The sequence below is a fragment of the Arvicola amphibius genome, chromosome 15 (assembly GCF_903992535.2).
Source record: "Arvicola amphibius chromosome 15, mArvAmp1.2, whole genome shotgun sequence".
Taxonomy (NCBI): domain Eukaryota; kingdom Metazoa; phylum Chordata; class Mammalia; order Rodentia; family Cricetidae; genus Arvicola; species Arvicola amphibius.
Genome location: NC_052061.1, coordinates 31,362,291 through 31,381,078, shown reverse-complemented (window position 1 = coordinate 31,381,078; position 18,788 = coordinate 31,362,291). Strand labels below are relative to the sequence as shown.

The window sequence follows — 18,788 nt, the reverse complement described above, 5'->3', positions numbered from 1 at the left end:
GAGAATTTTCAACAGAAGAAGTTCAAATGGCCAAAAGACACTTAAGGTCATGCTCAACCTCCCTAGCTATGAGGGAAATGCAAATCAAAACAACTTTGAGATATCATCTTACACCAGTCAGATTGGCTAAAATCCAAAACACCAATAATAACCTTTTCTGGAGAGGCTGTGGGGTAAGGGGTACACTCATCCATTGCTGGTGGGAATGCAAACTTGTGCAAACACTTTGGAAAGCAGTGTGGCTGTTTCTCAGGAAATTCGGGATCAACCTACCCCAGGACCCAGCAATTCCACTATTAGGAATCTACCCAAGAGATGCCCAATCATACTACAAAAGCATTTGCTCAACTATGTTCATAGCAGCATTATTTATAATAGCCAGATCCTGGAAACAACCTAGATGCCCTTCAGTGGAAGAATGGATGAAGAAACTGTGGACTATACACATGCTAGAATACTACTCAGCGGTAAAAAACAATGACATCTTGAATTTTGCATGCAAATGGATGGAAATAGAAAACAGTATTCTGAGTGAGGTAACCCAGACCCAAAAAGATGAACATGGGATGTACTCACTCATAATCGGTTTCTAGCCATAATTAAAGGACATCGAGCCTATAATTTGGGACCCTTGAGAAGATAATAAGAAGGTGAATCCCCAAAAAAGATATAGTAATCCTCCTGGATATTGGAAGTAGACACAATCGCCAGGCAAAAATTGGGAACTTGAGGGTTGGGCGAGATGCGGCCAAGGGAAGACGGGAGAGAAAAGCGTGAAGGGGAGAATGGGGGGAGCTAGGAGGAATGGGATGCTTGGGATACAGGAAGGGTCCATATGGGAGCAGGGAAGCATATATCTTAATTTAGGGAGCCACCTGAGGGTTGTCAAGAGACTTGACCCTAGAGGGGTTCCCAGGTTTTTAGGGAGACGCTCCCAGTTAGTTCCTTAGGCAGCTGAGGAGAGGGAGCCTGAAAAAGCCAGTTCCTATAGCCATACTGATGAATTTCTTGCATATCACCATAGAACCTCCACCTAGCGATAGATGAAGAAAATGACTGAGCCCCACATTGGAGCACCGGACTGAGCTCCCAAGGTCCTGATGAGGAGCAGAAGGAGAGAGAACATGAGAAAGAAAGTCAGGACCGTGAGGGGTGTGTTCACCCATAGAGACGGTGGGACAGAACTAACGGGAGATCACCAACTCCAGTTGGATTAGGACTGATGGAACATGAGACCAAACCAGACTCTCTGAATGTGGCTGATGGTGGAGGCTGACAGACAAGCCAAGGACAAAGGCGCTGATCTTTGACTATTTTGCATGGACAGGCTATGTGGGAGCCTTCTCAGCTTGGTTGATCACCTTCCTGGACCAGGGGGGATTTGGGAGGACCTTGGTCTTAACATAGAGTAGGGAACCCCGATGGCTCCTTGGCTTGAAAAGGGAGGGAGAGAGGGTATGGGGGAAGGGGAGGAAAGGGTAGGGGGAGGAAGAGGGGAGGAGATGGAAATTTTTTAAATAAAAGAGGAAAAAAAAAGATTGCCATTCTTACTATGTTACTTCTGCCTATCCAACAGCATGGGAGATCTTTCCACTTTCTGGTGTCTTCTTCAATTTCTTTCTTCAAAGATTTAAAGTTCTTGTCATACAAGTCTTCTACTTGTTTTGTTAGTTACTCCTAGATATTTTATGCTATTTGTGGCTATTGTGAAGGGTGTTGAATCTCTGGTTTCTTCTCTAGCCCTTTTCTCATCTGTGCATAGGAGTGCTAATGATTTTTTTTGAGTTAATCTTGTATCCTGATACATTACTGAAAGTGTTTATGAATTGTAGAAGTTCCTTGGTAGAATTTTTGGGATAGCTTATGTAAACTATCATATCATCAGCAAACAGTGAGAGTTTGACTTCTTCTTTTCCAATTTGTATCCCCTTGATCTCCTTTTGGTGTCTTATTGCTATAGCTAAAACCTCAAGTACTATATTGAATAGATATGGAGAGAGTGGACAATCTTGTCTTGTTCCTGATTTCAGTGGAATCGCTGGGAGTTTCTCTCTTTGTAGTTTGATGTTGGCTGTTGGCTTGCTGTATATTGCCTTTATTATGTTTAGGTATGATCCTTGTATCCCCACTCTCTCCAAGACCTTTATCATGAAGGGATGTTGTATTTTGTCCAAAGCTTTTTCAGCATTAATGAGATGATCATGTGGTTTTTATTTTTCAGGCTGTTCATATGTTGAATTACATTGACAGATTTTTGTATGTTGATCCATCCCTGCATCTCTGGGATGACGCTGACTTGATCATGGTGGATGATGATTCTGACTTGTTCTTGGATTCGATTTGCCAGTATTTTATTTAGTATTTTTCATCAATATTCATGAGTGAGATTGGTCTGTAATTCTCTTTCTTAGTAATGTCTTTCTGTGATTTGGGTATAAGGATAATTGTAGCCTCAAAAAAAGAGTTTGGCAATGTTCCTTCTGTTTCTATGGTGTGAAATAATTTGAGGAGTGTTGGTATTAGTTCTTCTTTGAAAGTCTTTCTGAGCTAAAACCATCTGGTCCTGAGCTTTTTTGGTTGGGAGACTTTTGATGACTGTTTATATTTCTTCAGCAGTTATAGTTCTGTTCAATTTGCTTATCTGGTCTTGATTTAATTTTGGTAAGTGATATTTATCCAGAAAGTTGTCCATTTCCTTTAAGTTTTCCAATTTTGTAGGGTACAGGTTTTTGAAATATGACCTGATGATTCTCTGTATTTCCTTCGTGTCTGTTGTTATGTCCCCATTTTCATTTTTGATTTTGTTAATTTAGATATTCCCTCTCTGCCTTTTGGTTAGTTTGGATAAATGTTTGTCTATTTTGTTGATTTTCTCAAAGAGCCAACTCTTTGTCTCATGGATGCTTTGTATTGTTTTCTTTGTTTCTATTTTGTTGATTTCAGCTCTCAATTTTATTTCCTGCCATATAGTTCTATTTGTGAGTTTGCTTCTTTTTGTTCTGATGTTTTCAAATATTCTGTTAATTCACTAGTGTGGGATTTTTCCAGCTTCTTTATGTAGGCATTTAGTGCTATGAACTTTCCTCTTAACACTGCTTTCATTGTGTCCCATTAATTTGTGTAGTGGGAAGCGGCGGGGCTGCGTCCCGCCACCCGCTGCTGGCTAGCTTTACACCCGAAATAATTACACGGAAACTGTATTCTTTTAAAACACTGCCTGGCCCATTATCTGTAGCCTCTTATAGGCTAATTCTCACATCTTCCTTTAACCCATATTTAGTAATCTGGGTAGCACCACGAGGTGTGCCTTACCAGGAGAGATCTTAACCTGCGTCCATCTCGGAGAGGAGCAGCATGGAGCCTCCCTATGGAGACTGCCTGAAGCGTCTCCCCAACTCTACTTCCTTGTTCCCACAATTCTGTTCTGTCTACTCCACCTACCTAACTCTCTGTCTCTTAAAGGGCCAAGGCAGTTTTCTTTATTAATTAACCAATGAAAGAAACATAGACAGATAACTCTCCTCCATCAAATTTGGATATGTTGTGTGGTCATTTTCATTGAATTTTAGGAAGTCTTTACTTTCTCCCTTTATTTCTTCCTTGACCCATTGATGATTCAGGTGAGCATTGTTTAATTTCCATGTGATTGTGGGTTTTCTGGAATTAGTATTGCTGTTGACTTCTAGTTTTAAACCATAGTGATCTGATAAGGTACATTGGGTTATTCCAATTCTTTTATATTTGTTGAGGCAAAACAACAATCTTGAAACTTAACCATCATTTTACTTTTATAGGATCCCATAGAAAGAACATTGCTCCAAAGATAGTTGGAAGCAATTCTAGAAGACGCCACCCTCTCTCCCAACAAAGTTTGTTCTTATGGTTAGGAACATCATTTAGGGGTTGATTATTACTCCTATAGGGTTGGGGGTTTGTGTGGAAATTTATGTAGGCCTAGAGATTTCAAAAAAAAGAGGACAAACTGAATGGGATAATAGGTAGATTTATGTGAACTTACACTAATAATAATAATAATAGTGAATAGTAGAGTAAATACTTATGAGCTATTATTTATGGACAATTTACATTGATATAGATTTTGGTATATTGATACAATTTCAAATTATATTTGTTATATTGAATATGCTCCCATTTCTGTTTACAGTATTTGTGCACCTGTGCAAAGTTATTTTGTCAGATTGTATGCATTATGTTAATACCCCTGTTTAAGACATTTTGATTATTGATACAATTTTAGAATATATTTATCATATCACATTATATATTTTTCTACCTCTGATCAAGATATATACATTGTTGACATTTTGCGGTTATTGTCCTCTTTACTGCTTTGTTGTTTAAAGATTGTTTAATATTCTAATATGAAGTCTTAATCTTTAAGTTATATAGCTATTAATTATTATAAGTCAATAGTCATTCATGTTTGTTATACTTTTAGTCAGACTAATTAGGTTCTTTAGATACATAGAGATTGTATTCTGTATAAGTAGGTAACCTTCAACAACTTCACATATCTGTAGAACATCACATGTAAATAACTTAGGATTCTGTTGACATAAGACACAACTGATCCTGGCAGCATTGATCTCTTCCTGAGAGAGTGTTGATCACCAAAGACACACTACTTAGAGTTTGTTTTCTTCTTGGAACAACTGACCTTTGGGCAAGGAACTGCCCATGCCCTGACCATTGACAAAGTGCATGATGTCTGTACTGGACAAGCAGGATACAACAAAAAAGTCTGCCAACCTTGCCAACACAGGGTACGATATTTTTGAAAAATTTTCAGCCTCTGAAATGGTCTGTCAGTTACTCTAATCCTGAGCCAAAGTTGGTTGCTTCAACATTGCAAATGAGAATTTGGGTGATTGCTCATACAGCCAGTTGTCTCTGTCATCTACTGCACATTTTGGAAGCTGCTTGATTGCATGCACTTCCTGCCTACTCAAGTAATATTATCTCCCTTCTCAGACCTTTGATAGGGTTGAAGATTAGATAGTCATAGTTATCATCTACTTATGATTTAGCCAAGCTATTTCCAAGACAAGAGTTAGACTCCTTAGGATAGAATATTTATTAAAAGATCAGGATATGTTCCTTGATTCATCCTGTTTATGCTAGTTGCAATACTAACTTTATACTTGATATTTGTTCCTAGTATACATAATCTTACATTGGGTTTGGAACTCTCTTATTTAAACAAAAGGGGGAAGTGTTGTGGAAGCTCTTTCAGCAAATAGTCTTCAAGATACCAGCCCACTTTGGCATGGTTTCTTATACTTTAAATGTGGATGTAAAGTGTTCTCTCTCTCTCTCTCTCTCTCTCTCTCTCTCTCTCTCTCTCTCTCTCTCTCTCTTCTGGCTCCCACTTCTGGCTGCTAGATTTGATTCCTGTTCCCTGTTCATTCAGGGTACTAAGATCTAGGACTGTGATCTGTGAGTCTACCCATAAATAAATAACCCTTTATTATATGTAATTCTGAACTAGTGTGGGATTATTTTGTAACTCTGTCATCAACCAAGGAATGGTCAGATTGGAGCAAAATGTCTTCCCTAGGGAAGAACACCCTATAGATTCTCCAATACTAAATGGCCAACCATATATATATATATATATATATATATATATATATATATATATATATAATACAGACTAAGCAGGTTATATTTAGGAATAGATACGCATATATATGTATGTAACAACAATCAGTGAGAGTAGACATGAATTTGAAAGAGCAAGAAGGGATATATAGGAGAAAAAGAAAGGGGAGATGATGTAATTATAGTATAATCTAAAAAAAACCCAGGCTCTTTGTCTGTATTTTTTTCTAGTCATCCTCAATGCCTGCTTCCTTGTGATGTCCCTTAACACATGATCTCTCTCCACAGTCCTTTCCTATCAAGGTAAAGTCTACTGACTCTGTGGAGGCTTGGGAGATCCAGATTTCCAGGGAGGTCTTGAGTGGAGTGAGGGAACCTTAATTTGATTGGAGTGTTGAGACTTCTTAGATTCTCTATGGAGATATTCAACTGCTTGTAGTGACAGTCACCTCTCTCCCTGTACTATCTAATGTTTGTTGTGATGGTTGGTTTTGATTGCTGACTCGACACAATGTCTAGAGTCTCCAGGAAGGATCTTTTAGACCAGTTTGGCCTGTGGGGTTATCTTGATTACATCAGCTGAAGAAGGAACACTTGTTTATTGTGTGTGGCGCCATTCTCTAGCAAAGGACCCCTGTACTGTATGAATAGAAAGGTGAGCTGAGCATTAGAGGCACCCATGAGTTCTTTGCTCCCTCTTCTCAATTATAAAAGACATTCTTTGGTATGCACACACACATGACTGGAGGAGATACAAAATAGTGTAGTCATATTGAAAGACAGGTTGACCTTTTCTTCGAAAGTTAAACCCATGTGTGCTGGCACTCAGCAAATCTACTACTGTTGATATCGCCTACTTGAATTACCAGGTGCCCCTTCAGGCTTTTTCTCTCTCTATCTGACCATGTCCTTTACCACTGTGACATGTATTATCAGGTCAACTAAAACCTGTGCTCTACAGTGAGAATATTGAGACTTGGGCCATTGTGTCTCTCAGGTCCTGGGCATCATTATTTGTTCCACCTGCACAGGACTCATAGGACTGTGAGGGTTATCAATCTTGCTTCTCACAAAACAGATCTAGCTGAGCTAAGAAGCCAAGTAGGTTTCTGTATTTCTTTCTTTCTTTTTCTTTACTTTTTTTTGTTTTTGTGAGACAGTGTTTCTCTGTAGCTTTGGGTCCTTTCCTGGAACTAGCTTTTGTAGACCAAGCTGGCCTTGAACTCACAGAGATTGCCTGCCTCTGCCTCCTGAGTTAAATGGGGTTAAAGTGCCACCACTGCCTGGCTTGTATTTCATTATTTTGAGATGATGTCTCAAAATGTAATCACGATGGTTTAGGACTCTAACACTCCTGGCCAGGCTCTGGATGCTAGGATTACAGGTGTGCTCATCATATATTTAAAATCAAACCCTTACAGGTAACTTCAAGCACAACTTTATGTGTCCACATGCTTTAGATTCCTTTGGATGAAACTGTAAGCAAGGACCTGCACAGTTCATGTCAAACCTGTGCTTGTTGGCTTAGACTATGCCAATCTGTCTTCAAAAATGACCGCATCCTTTCTCACCCCTGTAACCTTGTGTGCAGCGACAGCTGCTTCACATCCTCAGCTGCACTGGGACTTTACAGATCTGCAGTCTGGTTGCATTGGGTGGTCTTCTGCTTATGTAGGATGATGGTAAGTATGACTGCAGCTTGGACTACATAGTGAGTCAAGAAGCAAGACCTCTCCTGACCAAAGAAGAGTCTGAATATGGAAGCAACATGGACCTACAGCTGCTGAAAGGAGAATAGAAACTGAGGGTGTACTTGGAATGGAACTCTTCAATAACAGGAAGGAATCTCAGGGACATTAGGCTATACTTCAATGGTTCCTCTTATAGGACATGGCAGGAAGAACTATAGTTCCTAAACCACATGCAGGTACAAAGTACAGCAGCAGCAAGTAGGGCATGAAGACATTGTGGGGTTCTTGAGATGGGGATGGTATCCATGAGCTAAGGCACTGAGCCTCTGCTTAGCACTCCCCTCATCTGTGTCCTGGTGTCAAGGACAGACAACAGAGGAGTGCTGTCTTTCAGGCAAAGATCAGGGTGCCTTATGGCTTGTACTCAGTACAGTGAATGATACAAAGGGGACTTTGTCCTGGAAAAATGGTGAACAAAGAGGACAAGTTGGTCAGAGATAAAGGTATGGGGAGGTTCCAGGGTCTAAAGAACACAGGACACACCCTCCTAATGACTGAGAAAATACTTTGGGGAAAAAAGGCATATAGAAAGCAAATTGGTATCATTGCAAATTATAATATACAAGACACTTTGAATTGGTGGATGTGAGAAATTTAAATATAATGCTAACAAACAGAGGTCTAAGAATTGAAATTAAATGAAAATTAATCACATGGAATATAGAGAAGAGTCACTATGGTTCATGAGGATTTGTGGCAGACAAGAAGACATTTCCATACATGGTGAAGCTGTCAGTCAGGGCACCAGGGACAGGGTTGTCTTCTGCTAGACACATCTGCTCATTCTTACCTTTCCATCTCTCATTCACAACACACACCACAGTAGAATATCTTCACATATATCATATGCTCATACAAGTGTGAGCTTTACAATATCTGTCAAACATACACTGGAAATAAGAATAAATTTATCATTATAGGAAGTCCATCTGGACCTGCTGGTTAACTGTAAACAGAGGTGAAGCTTTCCTTTTGTCCCAATTTCCTGGTCCCAAATAATCAAGCAAAAGCTTATACAAATTATAGAATCCTTGGCCTAATGCTCAGGCTTATTACTAACTAGCTCTTATAATTTAAATTAACCCATTTCTATTAATCTACATTTTCCCATGTGACTTCATGGCTTTCCCTGTTCTCTAGCATGCCTTGTTCCTCTGGTGGCTGGCTTGCATCTCTTCCTACTGCTTTCTTCTTTCTTTTTGTATCTCCATTTAGTTTTCCTGCTTAGCCTTATTCTGCCTGGCTATAGGCCAATTCAGCATTATTATTAACCAGTGAGAGGAATACTTATTTACAGCATACATAAGGATTATTCCACAGCAATCACCTCTGACTAGTGGCCGAGTCTGAGGTGATTATTTATGAACGTGTCAAATCAGCTTCTCATAAAAGTGGACCACTTGCAATTTGCAAAGGAAATGGATGAAATTTTCTCTATAGAGACAATTTGCACAGAGGTTTTCAGAGGCTGGCATGCTCAGTGGCTGATGTCAGAGAGGTCTAGAAGCTGAGCTCTGAAAGGCTGTGTGACTCAAATTCATTTGCAGAGACCTAACTCCTAATGCATTGATGTTAAGAACTGAGACCCATAGAAGTCCCAGAGTGGCATAGTTTGTACATTCTAACTGCAGAGGACACAGGGTGTAATCTTTGGGCCGATCAGCTAGTCCCTGCCTCACAGTAGATGTGCTGGCAGCCTGACCCTGTCTCTCTTGGTCCACAGAACTCCACACACATTTCTGCTGTTTACAAGTCACACAGCTTATGATTGCTTTTGTTTATGAGATGTAGGTCTTGCTCTGTTTCCCAAGCTGCTCTGTAACTCCTGGGCTTGTGCAATATTCCTGTCTCAGGTTCTGAGTAGCTCGGGTCATAGGCAGCCATCACAATATCTGGGTCAGTTCATGATCTGACTGGAACAACAGCTTGACCTTAGGAAGACAACAGGACTTAGGGTAACCATGGTTTCCACTGGACACTTGCAAATATGTGGAAACATGGTTTTTGTTGAGAGAAAGGCATGGGGTTTTGACATAACCTACCCTGTAGTTTCTGGGTCTTCTTCTTAGTGAAGACAGAACGGGAAGAAGATGAGGGGAGAGATGAAAAAAGGACCTAATCCTTTAGTGGCTAATACAGTGGAGTATGGAGGAGATGGGGTACTTTGGGACTTAATCATCCATTTATTCAGTGTGTCTAACAAAATATGGCATGGATGTCTGTAGAGGTTAGGAATAGTTAAGAAATGCTGGAATCAACTCTGACACCTGAAGGGCTTAGGAACACCAGGTTAATCCATATTCACAAACACATACCTTTCCTCACAGGGGGCACTATAAATCTTTGGGCTCTTCAAGCACTGCTTTAACTCCTGGATCTTCTGTGGCAGAGTTTTGGTCCAGAGATGCGGGCTTCTGGCCTTCAGTGCCTGGTTTATAGCAGGCTGGATGTTTAGTTGCAAGTACTGCTCATCATGATCCAACATAGTCCCTCACTTTGGGGTTCCTCCAGATAGGCCATCAACAGGGAAGGGTAAATATCACTCTCATTGAAGGCCTGCTCCTCTGAGTTCGATCAGGGCAGTAGACAAAGCAGGCTTGCAGGTTCTGGGGATTAATGGGGGAGGTGTTCTGATATAGGAAACAAGAGTGTTAAGTACTAGGGTCTACTCCATGTAAGGCAAGACTACTGGCCAAGTTTGTGCCTGTTCTCAGAGGCAAGATCTAAAGACCATTACCATAATATTGTTGTTCACCTGCTATGTCATTGCAACATGACTAGTAACTGACACCTGATGTGGGAGTCCCCTCTGTATGCTGTGAACACCATTGGTTAATAAAAAAAAACTGTCTTGGCCTGTGATAGGGCAAAAGAGTAGAGCTAGGTGGGGAAAACTAAACTGAATGCTGGGAGAAGAAAGGAGGTGTTTGGAGAAGCCATGTAGCCCCGCCAGAGACAGATGCCAGAACTTTACCCAGTAATCCACAGCCTTGTGATAATACACAGATCAATGAAGATGGGTTAATTTAAGACATGAGTTAGCCAGAAATATGGTTAAGCTATTGGCCAAACAGTATTGCAAATAATATTGGTTTTGTGTAAGTATTTAGGGGCTTAACAGCTGGGAACAAACAAGTGGCCTCTTACTTCAGACACCTGCAAAATATCTGTCTGAATGTGCCATGGGGCAGATAGAATATTATGTGATAAAAGAATCATACATACTAAAGTGGCCACCATCCAGAGGGGACCCCGAGATTGGAACATAACCCCAAGAGATTGGCAGTGGTGAGATTTCTCTACCATGTCATGCAAAGATGGCCTAGTACTTCCTCCTCCTCCTTAGTGAGGTCACCTGAACATAGGAAACAATTGTCCAGGTCCTGACCAGACAATGCAACTATTCATTAGTGCTTCAGACAGATTTACCACTCTCTCCAAAGATAAAATGTTGTTTTAGAATATTGTTTTAACTTTAAAATGAGAGTAAAAAAATGTGTTGCTTTCAAGAAGAGATTGTGCTTTTTTTCCCCACAAGAAATGAAAGGCTATAGATTTATTCAAGGTTAATAGTCATCAGGTTTGATAGGTGAAGACTCCCCTGAAAATCCTAACTACAGACATAAAAAATAAACCTAGAATGACTGCAAGACAGGTGATATATATTTTACCTGCTCAAACGTAAATTAAAGGAAAATCATCTTTGGTTGTCTTGTGCACAACACATAGTCCATATTTCTGTTAATGCAGAAATGTACGTTACCTTTGAATGTTTATGTGTTTTCATAGCAGGTGAACCAGATTCTGGAGAAAATAGGTGGCTCGTGTGTGACTTCAAACAAGAGATCCTGACCTATGGTGTGGTTAATTAGTATTTGGAGTATAGAGGTGGATCTGTTCCATTTTGCTATTCCTGCGCCTTCAGAGGAGATTGGCAAGACTTTCCCAGGATTGGTTGCCAGCAGGATACTTGGTCTATTCCTTATATCATGTTAATGAAGTCTGTTGCCTCCCTACTCCTCTTTTGGAGTGGAGTATATAAACACGTGGAGAATAAATGTGGGTGTTTCAGTATTCACTGAATTTCCCTCCTGATGCTGTGCTGTGTTTCTACCTTTTATTTCTCTCATAGCTTTGTTCCTTATGATTAATATTTCTTATTCTCATGCTCCTTCCCTGGAACGTGTGAGTTTCATCAAGGTTTTACTCCGACAGATAGTGCTCAATGTGGGGCCCAGGCAGACAGGCCTGAAAGTAGGCTGCAGTACAGATAATGCACAGATGAGTGACCGACAGGACAGGAGAAAAAGCTTGAATGATGCTGCTGAGTGAGTATTACACTGCAGGTGAGGTGAGCATTGGGTGCTCAGAAATAGGCAATAATGGATAATAAAAGAGGGAAGGTGGGGGCTGAAGTGTTGAGAGTAAAATATTTGTATTTAATTGTAGATATGGGACAGGAAAAAGCAATCAACTGTCTGTACAATTGCTTAGAGATATCTTAAAGGACAGGGGAGCTCGGGTGCAACAGTGGCAAGTATAGACAATTTTAGAATTTATAGAGTAGCTGTGTCCTTGGTTTTCTGAGTACGGGACTTTGGATGCTGCCACATGGAAAGAAATTGGGATAAAACTCCAACGACATTACTATGAATATAGGCCTGAGAGCATCTCTACAGATACTCTTCATTTCTGTGTGTTTATATAGGAGAACTTGGATTTAAACCCTGAACGGCAGGACATACTTCCCCGTGAATCTGTTAGAAATGAGATAGAACTCTCTGTGCCACCGGAGGAGTCGCTAGATGAGGAAGCATTGACAGGACTGAGTGATTATGATCAGAACCCTATAACTTAGAGGAAGAAATTGTGAAGTACAAGTTAGGTGTTGCTACCACCCTTGCTTCTTCTGACCAGCAATGCTGAGAGGCAGAGACATGATGGTAAATTCAGTAGGAACTAAATGTCTTGAAAGAGTTGATAACACTGTTTTCAGATAAAGTGGAGGCTCTGCATGACCCCTCTCACCAGAAGAGTACTTCTCTTCCTAGTGTAACAGTTGGTTTAGCTCCATCTATGGTGCAGTGACCTCCAGAAGCAAGTCAGACTCTGAGCACCAATCGTGCATCTCCCTTATAAGCAACCATCAGAAAGGCTGCTCACAGGAGAAGACATGCAAGTTGTTGACAACAGGTGTGGCTACAAACAAGGGATCCTGACCTGCGTGTGGTGTGGTTAATTAGTGTTTGGAGTACAGAGGTGGAACTGCTTCACTTTGCTCTTCCTGCTCCTTCAAAGGAGATTGACAGGACATCCAGGGATTGGTTGCCAGCAGGGTACTTGGTCTATTCCTTATACCATGTTAATGAAGTCTGTTGCCTCCCCCTCCCCTTTGGGAGTGAAGTGTATAAGCGTGTGGAAAATACATGCATGTGTTTCAGTATTCACTGAATTTTCCTCCCATTGCTGTTCTGTGTTTCTGCCTTTTATTTCTCTCATATTTTTGTTCCTTTTGTTTAATAATTCTAATCCTCACACTCCTACTCTGGAATGTGTGAATTTTGTTCAGGTTGGACCCCTACATATGCCCAAGAGTGGTATCATTGGGTCTTGAGATAGACTGATTCCCAGTTTTCTGAGAGACTGTCGTACTGATTTCCAAAGTGGCTGTACAAGTTTTCACTTCCACCAGAAGTGGGGGCCTGTTCCCCTTACTCCACATCCTTTCCAGTATATGCTGTCATCAGTGTTTTTTATCTCAGTCATTTTTACAGGTGTAAGATGGTACCTCGGAGTCATTTTGATTTGCATTTCCCTGATGGCTAAGAATGTTAAGCAATTCTTTTTTTTTTTTTTTTTTAATTTTTCGTGACAGGGTTTCTCTGTGGCTTTGGAGCCTATCCTGGAACTAGCTCTTGTAGACCAGGCTGGCCTCGAACTCACAGAGATCCGCCTGTCTCTACCTCCCGAGTGCTGGGATTAAAGGCGTGCGCCACCACCGCCCGGCTAAGCAATTCTTTAAATATCTGTCAGTCATTTGAGATGTGGAATATTATTTTAACCAGGCAAAGATGCATTACATTTGTTTATGCCTCAGAGTATTACTTTAACTGTGGAAAGGTGCATTACCTTTGTTTATGTTGCATTTGTTTAATTATGAAAAGCTGTTTTACCTTGCCTGCCTGAGGCACCTGTTTGGTCTAATAAAGAGCTGAATGGCCAATAGTGAGGCCAATAAAGGATAGGTGGGGCTGGCGGGGGAGAGAATAAAGAAGAGGAGAAATCTAGACGAGAGAGAGAGAGAGAGAGAGAGAGAGAGAGAGAGAGAGAGAGGTGGGGGGGGGGGGAAGGAGTGACATGCCCAGGGCAAGAAGCCAGGTAGACAGAGAGAAGCAGTGAAAGCAAGATATAGAGAAGCAAGAAAGCCACAAGGCAAACGGCAGATAAAGAGAAACAAGTTAATTGAAGTTAAAAGAGCTAGCCAGAAATGTGCCTAAACCAGGTCACACATTCAAAACTAATAAACTTTTGTGTTATGATTTTGGAGCTGATTGGTGGCCCAAAAGAAAAGTCCGGTACAAGATAAGGTAGGGTCTGCATGATTATTCTAAGCAGACAGAAGTTATGGAGACCCAATTAGATGTCCCTGCTCTTTAATAACCACAGCATAGGATGATGTGTGTGGATTGAAGTATGAAAGTGTTCCCATTTTCCCGTAACTCAGAGCTGACAGTCAGAGGTAACTATACATACTTCACTTTTCATCCCCTTCTCTCATTCTTTCTGTGTGTATGTGTGTGCATGTGTGTGTGTGCATGTGACTGTGTGTCTCTGATTCCCTGTGTGTTCCCAACTGAGCGCAGGTTTATCCACAGTAAAGTTTTTCATGATAGTGAGAGGATCACCTTACATGTCAGGCCTCACCTTCCACCGCCTGGCTTGAGAAAGGTTTCTTGATCTGCTGCACCCACAAGTCTAGCTGGCTTGTGTCCTTGCAGGGATTCCTCTGTTCCTCCCTCCCATTTCACCATAGGAACACCCAGATTACAGACAAGTACTTCCACATCCAGTCTTAGGTGGCTTCTGGGATTTGAACTCTGATCCTCACACCAGCACAGTAAGCTCTTTTACCTATTGAACCACCTCCAAATCCATAATACTTGCTTTTGCCAGCGAGTGAAGCTGCTAGGGACAATTTTGCTGTCCACATAACATACTCAGCCTGTAGAAAACAGAGATGTGGATTCTAACCCTTGAGCCTTTCAGAAACAGATAAAGAGATGGCCTTTCCCTAGACCCTCGTATTCTCCACTGAGCACCGTAGTGCCAGAGGATAGTGGTATGGCAGTAGGGACAGGGCTGAAGGAGTTGGGGCACTCCCTTGGTGAACCACCTCAGAGGAGCTGGAGATGAGACCAGTCAACATGGCTACTCCACTCTCCATGATGGCTCTGTGGAAGAGTCCTTGGACGGAGGGACACAACATGTGAAGACACACTTGTGCCACCTACTGACTCACCAAAAATGGTGACCAGGTTAGGATGACACTCTACTGGACCCAGCGCAGGGCAGCCACTTGGTCCAGGTAGCCCCAGTTGCCTCTGGCATGCTGGTCTCCAGTGCTGAGAAGTGGGAGGGACATGGATCAAAGGGCTGTCCAGTTCTTCTCAGCTACCATTGCCCCAACCAGCCCTTGTCTCACCTGAAGAAGCCCAGGACACCCAGACGGTACCGGATAGTGATCACTAGCATATCTTCAGTGACTTCCTGCGTGGATCTGTCATACATGGAAGTCATGCCTATAGCCAGAGCACCGCCAATCCACCTGGATAAGTCGAGAGATGCCAAGAGGCTTCTCTTGGGCACAAGCTCAAGAGGGACTGCCTCCCAGATTGTTTACTGCTTTCTCTGTGTGCTGCTAAACACACACAGGACTCCTCAGCATCTGAGACCCAGGCCACAGAGGAGGAACACAGTCTCACCAGCGTATTTCCAAGCCCCGCTGCTGCACCAGGAACCTCAGCTTAGATGAACAGTTTTAAAGTTCAGAATAATGCCACTATCATTCTCAGACACTGCAAAGCAGTGGAGAAGGGTGTCTCCATAGGAGGTTTTTCCTGATTATGAATCAAAAGCATCACCAAATCTCATTGACACAACCACTATTCCAAAGCTGGAAATTTGACTTATCTCAAATGTTCATCCCTCAGATACCTGCCGGGTGTCTACGGTTCAAGTTTGATGAGTGAGTTCAGAGGTAATGCCTGGACCACCACCTATGACCCCTCAGAGCTCAGTGCTCAGTGTCCTTTACCCAGGTTTAGCTGCCTGGTGAGAAGGCTTTCTTGGACATACTAGAAAATGCTGACTTGCCAGTTGAGAGTACAGTAGAACTCAGGTTGATTTTATGCTTTCTACTCCTTGACCCATGATTGATCATGACCTGACAGTCACAGGCAGGTTAGAGCTCTCATGGGCCTGAGCTGGTTTGTAGATATTGACTTGAGGCAGTCCTCAAGACATAGAGATGGAAGTTGTGACCGTCTTTGTCATCTTCAGACCCTCTGCATTCATCCTGCAGATGCCTGGTGACAATGGCAAATGGTGATCCAAAAAGAAGTTCAGTAATCAAAACCTGATTCTTAGTCTGGATTTCCTTCCTGTTATGCTCAATGCCTGCTCCTCATGATGTCCTCTACCACACAAGTCCTGTTGGAAATCAGTTCCTACCAAGCTGAAGGCCACAGGCTCTGTGGAAGCTGTGAAGGACCCATACTTCCAGTGAGGCCTGCAGTTGTGTGGGGTTTGGGTGGAAATCTTCAGGATGCTGGGATTTCTTAGATTGTCTGTGGATGTGACTGGCTGCATGTAGTGATATTTATGACTCCTCCCTGTCATATTTAAAACTAATTTTGATGGTTGATTTGACATAATATAGATTCACATGAGAAGAGAATCTCAGTGAAGGATCATCTAGACCACATAGGTCTTGGGGGACTTGATTTTTCCCCATTGATGGGACCATTCCCTAAGAAAGGTCTTCTGAACTGAGTGAGCAGAGAAGGTGAGCTGAGCACTAGCAGGCATCCAAGAAATCTTTGCTCTAAATTTTCAGTTACAGATGTGATGTGACCAGATCCCTTATGTTTCTGTCACTGAGCTGCCTCCTATGAAGGAGTGGTCTGAAGCTGTGACCTGTAGTAAGCCATTTATACAAAAAGTTCCTTTTACCAGTGTTCTATCACAGCAGCAGGGAACAAAATAAAGCTGTGTGGAGAACACAGTGCTACATCTACACCTGTGCTATGGGAATCCATGGGCAATGCTGTCCCATAGGGCACTTCTTCATCTCATGTCCAGACTCTCAGGGCACCACCTCTTCCCACATAATATTCAGAAGCTTATTTGTTTTCTCGAACAATGGCACTTGGCTGCATGGATTGTCTCAGTGACTGTGTAAGATGGAGATGCCAAGAACACATTACTGTGGCCTTCTTGAGAGACTTACAGTATATGATACTTGGGTCTGGATTCTTCCTTGCTCTAAGTCTACACTAACCCTTGTTCACAGACCTCTCCCATGCTGGCAAAGATCACTTGGCACAGTTTGAATCTGGGAGCCATTGATATCTTCTCACTATAAAACCAAGAGATAACTCCCTACAGGTACTGATCTCTGACCCAGGAGATTGACAAAGTTGTCTGTTAGAAGCCTTAGTCATGTGTCTGAAAATGCAATCCAGACTACACATCACAGACAGAAAACTACTATTATGTTGGGATGAAGGAATCCCTTCATTATGACCTAGAGCTCAGAGCACATTCTTACCTTAGGGCCTGAAAGTCCCAGAGCCCCAGAACTTACATGGCAGGATAGGAGGTCCCATTTCTCACACCAGTCCACAGTTCAGGAGCTTCAGGGGGTGCAAAGCGCAGTGGTCTTACAGGTGACTTTGCAAAAGGAATTCCCAGGAAGGTGTGGACACCAACTTCCATGTTTTTCACATTGACGAAGCTTCCTCTAACCTGGCCTGTGTGTGTGTTCCCGATGGGGTTGCCTGAGTCCAGACCTGTGGATGGAGAGATGTCATCAGGGTTAATACTGTCCAGTCTTCTGCCACTGTAGTGTTATTTCTCAGCTCATGTTTATTAGGGTACATGGGAAACAGTATCTGGGGTGTTTGGGTTCAGCTGTGAGATCCAGGGCTAGGGGTCTCTCTATTGCCATGGTGGCCTGGAACATAGCTTATGCTCTTTCTGCATGGTGGCTGTGCAAGTGTGTGACCAACAAGGAGACATCCTCAGAGCCACTTGGCAGCATGGATGTGTTATTTTCATGATCATCCAGCGTTCTGTAGCAGCTACACATGCGCACAGAGGAAGGAAATATCCCCTTTGTTCTTTCCCCTAATCCTCAGGTCCAGTGCTGCTCAGACCTCCTTACCCTGGAGTGGCTTTTTTGGTAAAGACATCTCTAGCCTCTGTGTGCTGCAGGGCTCATTGTGTGGGTTTTGCTGGGGGCACTGGGAGACACACAATTCCCACCCTTTTATCTCCCATCTTTATCAACTGCTCCCTTGTTGGTTCCTTCCCTCCTGTAAAATGAGCTGCCCACTCCGCAGATCTGGGCAGCCCTGACCGGGTCCTCAGTGCTCAGTGAAGGAGTCTCACCTTGTACATGCAGGAAGAGAAGCAGGAGCCCACAGGTCACAGCCTTCAACCAGCCAGGAAGTATTTCCAGTTTTATAGTTGGCTCCTAGTCTGAGTCCGTGTTGCTACAGGATAGCTGTGTGTCATGGACAGGAAACAGAATATGCAGGACTTGCATAGGCAGGTCAGTCTGGGCTCTCAGAGTCTACAATCAAGCTGAAGATACAAGTCTGTATCAGGAGTTTAATAGTCACGAAGAATCCTGGCAGGACACAGTGAAGAGTACAGGATTAGGATCCCACAAAGCCCAGCTGATGTTTTGGAGGAAGTGATAAAGGATCAATGTCAGCCTGCAGGGCCATCTGAGTATTTACTTTCCGTCTGTCTTTGCAGACATGATAATCTATGGATCCAGGGTTTAACACTGCTGACTTCCTCCTTGGTGCTTGTCCGTTTCTCTGAGCATGACACAGCCATGCCTTTCCCTATCCAAGCTTGCTACACTGTTTTAATGTAGCAACTCCAATGCAACGCTGTCCAGTCTGTGGTCCCAGCCGTTACTGGCTGCTGCTCTCTCTGCCCTCAATCGCTTGACTAAACATGATTGGTTGTTTGGCTGATAGTCCTTCAGGGTCAAGGAATCAGCTTCTTCGCGTGTGTGCTGAGCTTCCTGCTGCTTCTTCTTGAGACAAGATTTTCCCAGCTTACCTGGTGTGCTAGTTTGAATGTGAATGGCCTGTATAGACTCATTATTTGAATGTTTGC

General features: G+C 42.5%; 1 pseudogene; it reads right to left on the bottom strand.

Moving 5' to 3' along the window:
* Positions 1-14,664: 14,664 nt before the first annotated feature.
* LOC119801723 lies at positions 14,665-18,500 on the bottom strand (annotated as a pseudogene).
* Positions 18,501-18,788: the final 288 nt, after the last annotated feature.